This window comes from Opisthorchis viverrini (assembly GCF_000715545.1).
Source record: "Opisthorchis viverrini unplaced genomic scaffold opera_v5_366, whole genome shotgun sequence".
In the NCBI taxonomy this organism is placed as follows: domain Eukaryota; kingdom Metazoa; phylum Platyhelminthes; class Trematoda; order Opisthorchiida; family Opisthorchiidae; genus Opisthorchis; species Opisthorchis viverrini.
In genome coordinates this window covers 334949-343678 of record NW_008752019.1, presented here as the reverse complement: position 1 = coordinate 343678, position 8730 = coordinate 334949, and positions in this window count along the sequence as shown.

The following is an 8730-nucleotide window of genomic DNA, read 5'->3' as shown; positions in this document are numbered from 1 at the left end:
AACCAGTCGGCAGTTTTCTGATTTGGCGAATCTTATATCGTTCGTTTGGCTTCCTTTTTTGTGGTAATGTGGACACTCTGGTTGCCCGCGATCAGCGTGACGGAAATTAGTACGTAAAATTGAGTACTTAACTCGAGATTTCAGCTTCGTCGTTATTCGTTTCATCTAGCAGCCTCTGTTAACTCGAAAGACAAGCAAAAAAGAAGTAGCGCCGCCTTTTGAGTTCCTAGCGATGAATACTAAGCCTACCAAAGCGGGAATTTACCTCAAGTGTTTTGTGCTGTGCTTTCAATATGTGCTTTGAACTTAGTTCTAGATGCAGTGCGAACGGCCGTCAGAAGAACGTTATTCCGCGCAGCCAAATGCCAGGAACTCTGCTGGCTGCAGAATTTTATGACGCCAAGCACCGTTTTCTCCGTTTTCTTCTTTGCATCTGATCTTGCAAACACCACTGAGTCAGCCACTGATACGTACTTAAGTGCGCCACCGATAGCATCCCGTCCGCCTAATTCGAGCCCGTAGTCTTCAAACAGCGTCTTGATGCTTTGCTCCCACCACAGTCGTCCAAAATGTAGAGTCACTATCGCTCACGCACTGAGGAGTAGTATATAAGTAAATATTACCAATAGGTGCCAGCAGTAAATTCCAACCGGCATTGGTCTCCACGACAGTCATCAGATGCAGATACTACCCAGTGCCTACGCGAAAGGTGATTTTTTGCCGAAATGTCAATTTTTTGCGTTCAACCGACCGATTTTTTGAGTACTCTTTGCTGACCCTCCATTCATGCCTTTTCCATGGCTTGCAGATTAGTTCAACCCTCACCCATAGCCTAGCCATCCGGAGAGCATAGATGCTGGTTTGTCCCCTCGGCATATGACAATGACTCAGCCTATCCCACTTGGAGACATAGAGCACTTGTGTCATCTGCGCTGGGAGATTTTTAGTGTCGGATTTATGACCGCCCAAAAGGTACATTCCACTTCCCCACTGTAAGTTCTAAAGCACTACGTGGATTGAAACGCGGATTGTGCACGACATAACCAGAGAAAGGTCTTGTGACCTCAACAATGCGCCTTGGTTTGAATCCCATCATTGACGAAAAAGACCTTATAACTAATCCAAGTTCATAAATAAATGATACTTCTGCCTTTAACATGGTCGACTGCAATGCTTGGGTAAAATCTATCATTGGGTCTACCTACCTGGTGCGATTCCGCAGCCCAGCTCAGCTTCCACTGTCCGACCAGAGATCTCTGCTGACAACAACAACAGCCGAAGGGGATAAATGATGATTTCGAGATGTATGGTTGTGCGACCAAATCTATGGCAATGGGCGCCATTGTGGCAGTGATACGGAGTTGATGAATAAAGTAAACCTGGGAGATGGGTAAGGAACGCTTTTTCAGCAGTTTTCTGTTGCCGAACCTGCCATACGTAACAAACGAGGAAAATTTGCCTTCGAAATCAACCGGGAGAGTTTATTCCGTAGTTCACATAACTTTCCATCTCCAAATCCGTTAACAACTATCGATTCAAGGTTGGTCCTTTACCAGTCTGTGGGTAATCACAAGGTTTAATAGACAGCTGTTGTTGACCCTGGAGTTAGGACCCCAATTTAGCCACCTCAAAGAGTACAACAAATTCCTGGGGCTGGAACATCGCTACAGAAAAGGTAACATCCGCAGTACCACTATGCATTGCAGTAATAACGCCGTACGCATAGCAGCCACTAGCCCAGTAAACCCAGCCACTGGGCGTGCGCGGTCAACCTCCCGCCATCAAAAGTCAAATGGCCTAATCTGAATCAACCATCCAGTCCCGCTTTACTCACTCGCGTATATTAACTGACCGGCCTTCCACTAATACAACTTCATTCTCCGGCTACTAGGCACACATGCCGGGATAGCCGCAAGGCTTAAGTTCTAAACATATAAGCCCGATTCTTGTTCACCGTGCATTCTATCCCGAATACTCAAAGCGTGTTTCTGATACAGGTAAAATAAAAGCCTAACAAGCTGTCCTGTATTATCAGTGTGTACTAGGCACGGAAATACAGCTCCCTTCACACTGGTCACGACTGAGCTAACTATAAAATCACAACCATCTGACAACAACACGCTCCTCCTTCCTCCTCCAGATAACAGCATACTGAACTCTGGAATCGTACGCGCATCCTGTGTTTTCGTCCTCAATGTTTTGAACCTAAAGATACCGGAAGGACACTGGCCGTGAGAACCGGAAGCAAAAAAATACAAGGTGTGCTCATTGCACTTTGAACTCAGGAATCTTGTGATGCATTTATTATGTACCTTGGTTGCACAGTTTTCGACATAATCTCCTCCAAGGTAGCTACTGAATTCCTTTTTTGCTGATCAGGACGTAGTATGAATAACGCGCTGGAGAGACCAGACAGTGCGTTCGGATTCTTTCACCAGGTGAGGCAACCTTCAGTTTCCTAGAGGATATTACGCCTGGTCTAGGTCCATAAAATAGTGAGGCATGTTACTGACATTTCAGCGAAACCTACGACCGCCCAATCATTGTTTCGCACTGAGACGGCTGTTTAACTATGGCCACTTGCTTGAATTCATTTGGTGGATCAGTGGCAATCCTTCTGGCCGCTACAGATCATGTGTACCAATGTCGGCAGAACTAAGCATGAACAGTGGCGTAGCGTAATTCCAAGTTAGTTGTCATTTATATCTGTCACCTGTGCAAAAATTTACGTGGCTCTAGTTGTATATTCACGAAAAACGTTAGGGCTTACGGCAAGAGTTGTCGTAGAAGACCATCGATGGATCTCTTTTTTATGCTTATTGTGTGCAACACTTTTTGTTCTTTGTGTCGATAATCCCTCATCGTGTTATAACTTCATTATGAATCGCTTCTTATTTTTTCATCATATTCCCAGTTTCAAGCCACTAAATGGGTTTCGTCATCTTATGGTCATTTTGTCTTGCATCGGTGAGAAGCTTGAGTAGATTTACTGTTTTCCACCTACCTACTTGTAAAGGATACGATTTGGAATTAGTGGTACTCAACCGGGCGCAATGAAGCTGGCGCAACACCATACTTCACAGTTTGTTCAACAAGGTTTTCATTATTCCATTCACCGTCTTGTACCTGGTGGTGGACCCTCACTTGTACGACTTGCACTATGGGCTTTGCGTGCAACTCCAAGTAGCAAACCTGGTTGCTGAAAAACAGCATAGATCGCGTTACATTTTTCAGCAAGAAAATGAAATTCACTCTCAATTGTGGCTGAACAATACTTTCGGACCAGCAGTCAGACTGCCCCTTAATTCGGCTTTACTGCAACGTTGCTGCAATGCCCCCACTCACACCGTGTATGTTCTACATCAGATTGCCCCTTAATTCGGCTTTACTGCAACGTTGCTGCAATGCCCCCACTCACACCGTGTATGTTCTACAGATGCGCTCCGATGGAATCTGAGGGCAACAACTAACCTATGTTGTTACTCATTAACACACTGAAAAGCAGCGTAACTTACGGCGAATGAAAAGTTCGTTTACCAACCTACATTTAAGAGGGATGAAACGAAACTGCACTTCCATTCATCCGCTGGTTTGTCCGTTCCGCATCTGTCTGCGGAATATTTAGTGAACCTAGTTTAACCAGCTGAAATAGTATCCCAGATAGATCCGTTGGAAGGTACTTAGGTCCAAAATTCTCGGTGCACAGTAGCCGTCTAGCATCATTTGAGGGTCCTAGGCTTCAACGGGCCGACGAAAGTTTTTCTACCCGACCCTGTTATTTTGGTAAATCTAGTACTTTGCTTATATCTCAATAAAAGACCCCGCATGTATACCACGAAAACGTGTCCCTTATGTCTTTCCTCTTCCTGAACTACCCGCCGCAAGAAATTTGGAGTTCGGACTGCTGGCAATATCCACGCCTTTCTCCACGAAGCTATCTTTTATTCTTCCACTGGGGCTCCAACATCCCCGTCAGGCACTTACTACCTTCCCCCACGGTAACCTGCATGGGGGGATTATTAACCTAAAATTCATAACCACAAGGTAACGGTTACACATCCCTGTTCCTTTCTGGATCTTAATTAACTCCATATGCTGAGATTCTGCTAACCTTAGAGCACTTATAAACTGCTTTTTTCATGCTCACTATCATCTTTCTTTTCCCCATCATTATCAGTCACATCGCTGTACAAAGTTTTGTTTTACAGTAATACAACCGCTGCCGTCCGCCTGTTGACTCCAACGTGACTTTGAGACTTTTGCTGAGTGACTGTTGTTGTGACCGCCGGTTGGCTATACTTGACCGCTGCTAACAATAAACGTGGACAAACAATTTAGCTACAAACACTGGACTAATATATTCATACTTGTGGATTAATATTTCGATCACCGGAGATCTGGAATACCAGTAAGATAGAGCTATTCTTGGTGTGGTGGTTCAACGGAATACGGAACTGTAGTGTACGGTGTCTGTCAGCTTGATTGATGTATATGTAAGTATTGGTGATTGACAACCTTGCTTACTGGGCTTTGGCTCATGAGCTTTATTTCTGTTTTCCATCCACAGAAATTGTCGTGAACACCTGTCTTCGGAGAAACACTGTCCCCTGGTGTTTCCATAGCGTGCATATTACATAATTGCTGACCACGCCAGGATGGTTACCACACACTGGTGAAACTAACACAAATATCCTGGCTCTGCATTTGTGCATACGGGCCTCAGAGCTAGCACGTTGCTCACTCACACACAGTAGACGCAGCCCCAGATACAGCAACCCCTGCACACGCTCACCAGCTTAAAGCGCCACACCACTAGCACCGGCCGGTTCACGTAGGCCATGGTACACCGGGGACGGCGTGTAGAAGACAGCTTGCCAACAGTGTGCTCCCGTTTCCAACCCCAAGTGACGGCCAATCCCCATATTTATTCCCCTTGACTAGATGAACTGAAACCTTCTTGTTTTACTGAACTATTTTTATAACTCCTACGGACTTTGGTCGGACATTGTGATTTTGCGGTTGCTCGCCGTCGATGTCTGTTTGGTTGTGACGATATCGATTTTGAGAAGTAGTGATCTGCGCTTTATCCTCAGGCTGGTAATTGTACCGCCTTATTTTTGTAACCCTACGATATCTGCAGAGGAGAATCCGTTGAGGTTTGTTGAATATGTATATTATTATATTTGCAATAGTACCGTGATTCCAGAGTTCGGATTTCTTGGTCGTTTTCCTGGATTGGCACGCGTGACTCAAACTCAGAAAACAGATAGCTGTAACACGGTGTTCTTCAAAAAGGAGGCCAGTGTAGTGTTCGGTGTCTGTCAGTTTGATTGATTTATATGTAAGTATTAATGACGTACAGCCTTGCTTACTGGGCTTTGGCTCATGAGCTTTATTTCTGTTTTCCATCCACGGAAATTGACATGAACACCTGACTTCGGAGAATCACTGTCTCCTGGTGCTTCCATAGCGTGCATAGCACAGAACTACGGAATCTCATATTTTGAACTGAGTCAAGATTTACTTGGATTTTTCCCCTTGTGATTCTATCTGGCTTACATTAGTAATTGGCTCTGTTCACTAGAGACTCCATAGGGCCGTTAACCACTACATAGTTGGTGAGCCCTAACATTTTTGCTGTTTTCTATTTTCCTGCTAGCTCAGAACTCCCATATCTTTCACATATACACTTAGTCCAGTAATTTTTTCCGATCATGTCTAACGAAGACGGACTCAACAGTGAGTTGGTTAAAACGCGGTTCACGTAAAACTGCCAGCTTTTGGAGTCAGTAACCCTAGAGAATGGTTAATCCAACTGGAATGTTACTTCTATTTCCGCCGAATTACCTCACAGAAGACCATGTTTTCTTACGTGGTTTCTCAACCCCGGCCAAGGTTTCCACGGAGGTTATTGACTTGATTGGTCCTATGCCGGCATCAAATCCCTACACCACACTAAAAGCAGCAATTAGTAAACAGACAGCCACCTCGGACGAAGCGAATCTGCAAAAATTGCTTGACGGGGTCGAACTGGACGATCGCACACCTTCGCAACTGCTACGGCACATGCAAAGCCTTGCATGTGGGAAGTCTTTTGACGACGCAATTTTAAAGCAATTGTGGCTGCAGTGTCTCCCCTTAAGCACTCGCCAAATTCAGGCTACCCAGTCAGATGCCCCTCTGTCGTCGCTCGCTGAGACGGCAGATAAGATTCACGAATTCTCTGCCGACCGTTTGATAGCCTCAACCACACAACATCCGATTCAGCGTGACGACAACCCTGTTATGGCTCGCCTTGATCGAATGCAGGCGGAAATAGATCAACCGGTGGCCACGATAAACAAGGTAGACACCACAGCGGCGCGGACCAACACGTCACGCACGTCCCGATCGGCTTCACGTAAACTGACCTATCTATCTCGGGACCTCAGCCGATTTTTCTATTATCACACAAAATTCCAGGCAAAGGCACACCCCACGAACCTATGTCCCTGACCAGGGAAACTCGTTGGCCAGTCAGTAGTGGCGACAGCTGCCAATGGCCCGTCAACCAGTTCCCTCTACTACGTTACGGATAGAACCACCGGAATGCGGTTCCTCGTCGACACCGGTGCAGAACTTAGCATTATTCCTGCCGGAAAGTCGAAATGCTACACTTCTAACCCGCTAATGACACTACAGACGGCAAACGGCATGCTCATATCTACTTTCGGTCATAAGTCACTGACGCTTGACCTGGGTCTTCGCCGTTCGTTCCCCTGGATTTTCACTGCCGCCAAAGTACACGTCCCAATCATCGGTGCGGACTTCCTGACCAACTTTTCGTTGACCGTCGATATTAATCGGCAAAAGCTTTTAGATTCTTTAACGTCGCTTTCCGTTTTCTCAGTCCAGGCCGACGCTTCGTCATACCCCCTCGATATTCACGTCGCCCTTATTTCAAACATTCCGGTTTCCGACGATTTGATCAAAAAGTTTCCAAGCTTGCTTGAGCCATCGTATTCGGTATCGAGTGCGCCACATCGCGTCGAGCAGCACATAACGACCACCGGTCCTCCAGTTCACTCTCGTCCGCGACGACTACACCCTGAGAAGCTGCTAATTGCCAAAGCTGAGTTTGACCATATGTTGCAACACGGTATCATTCGGCCTTCAAATTCATGTTGGGCTCCTCTACATTTGGTCCTCAAGAAATCCACTGGTGATTGGCGACCGTGCGGTGATTACCGCTCACCCAATCGTTGTACAATACCCGACCGCTACCCAATACCGCATATCCATGATTTTGCACTGCAATTACAGGGCAAGACTGTTTTCTCGAAAATCTACCCCGTCCGAGCGCATCACCATATACCGGTTGCCCCCGACGACATCCCCAAAACGGCGATTACCACAACTTTTGGTCTATTCGAATCCACACGCATGCCCTTTGGTCTTCGGAACGCCGCTCGAACGCTCGAACGCTTCTTAGATCGGGTACTGCGTGGTCTAGACCACGTTTCCGCTTACATTGACGACGTGTTGATGGCAAACAAGACGATCGAAGAACACAAACTACACTTGCAGGCCGTCTTTGAACCTTCTCAACAATATGGTATTACTATCAATCCAGATAAGTATGTTTTTGCAGCACATCAGCTTGGCTTCCTCGGCCATTGCACTAACTCCGAAGGAATCCGGCCGCTGCCAGATAAAACAACTGCCATTTCGGACTACCCCTCACCTCAGTCAGCATGAAGCCTGCGGCGATTTTTGGGAATGGTCAACCATTACGGCAGATTCATTCCACGCTGCTCAGAGATCCTCGCACCGCTAACCGACCTGCTCAAAACAAATAACAAACGGTTACAATTCAATGACCAAGCTACAACTGCCTTCAGCGGCATTAAAACCGTTCTTTTGGAAGTCGCCACCCTGGGTTATTTGAACCCCAGTCCTGATTGCCGACTCATACTAAAAGCGGACGCATCACAGACCGCTGTTGGTGCGGTCCTTCAGCATGTAGTGAATGACAGCACTCAAACTCTGTTTCTTCTCTCGCAAACTGCAACGCAGAACATCTCAAACCAACACACACCGCGAGAAAACCGACATTTAGATTTCAGATCAGTTTACAACTAACACGCTACACAGAAGGGTCTGAAAACGTTGTTGCAGACGCTATCTCCCGCATTGAGATAAACAAAGTAGCAACGATTCCAATCGACCTACAAGCCATTGCCTCTGAGCAGCAATTAGAACCTGAATTCCCGAATTTTTTCAGCCTTCCATCTCTCAAATTCGTCACACTACCGCTCCTCAACTCTGACAGTTTCATTGTTTGTGACATATCCACAGGACGTCCAAGACCTTTTATTCCTGAAAAACATAGACGCTCTGTATTCGACCACTTCCACGCACTTTCTCATCCCAGCATACGAGCGACTGCCCAACTTGTGGTGACAAAGATCGTTTGACCGAATATGCAAAAGGAGATACGCACTTGGGCCAAGCAATGCCTTGACTGTCAGAAGAGCAAGATCCACCAAAAAACCATTTCTCCAACTGGTGTTTTTCAGCTTCCCGACTCACGATTTCGAAATGTACACATTGACCTGGTTGGACCGTTGCCCCCATCCATAGGTTTCACACACATACTCACCTGTGTCCACCGTTTCACACGCTGGCCTATGGCCATTCCGATCAACGACACCTCTGCCGAAAACGTTGCTAGAAACTTTGTCGATAGCT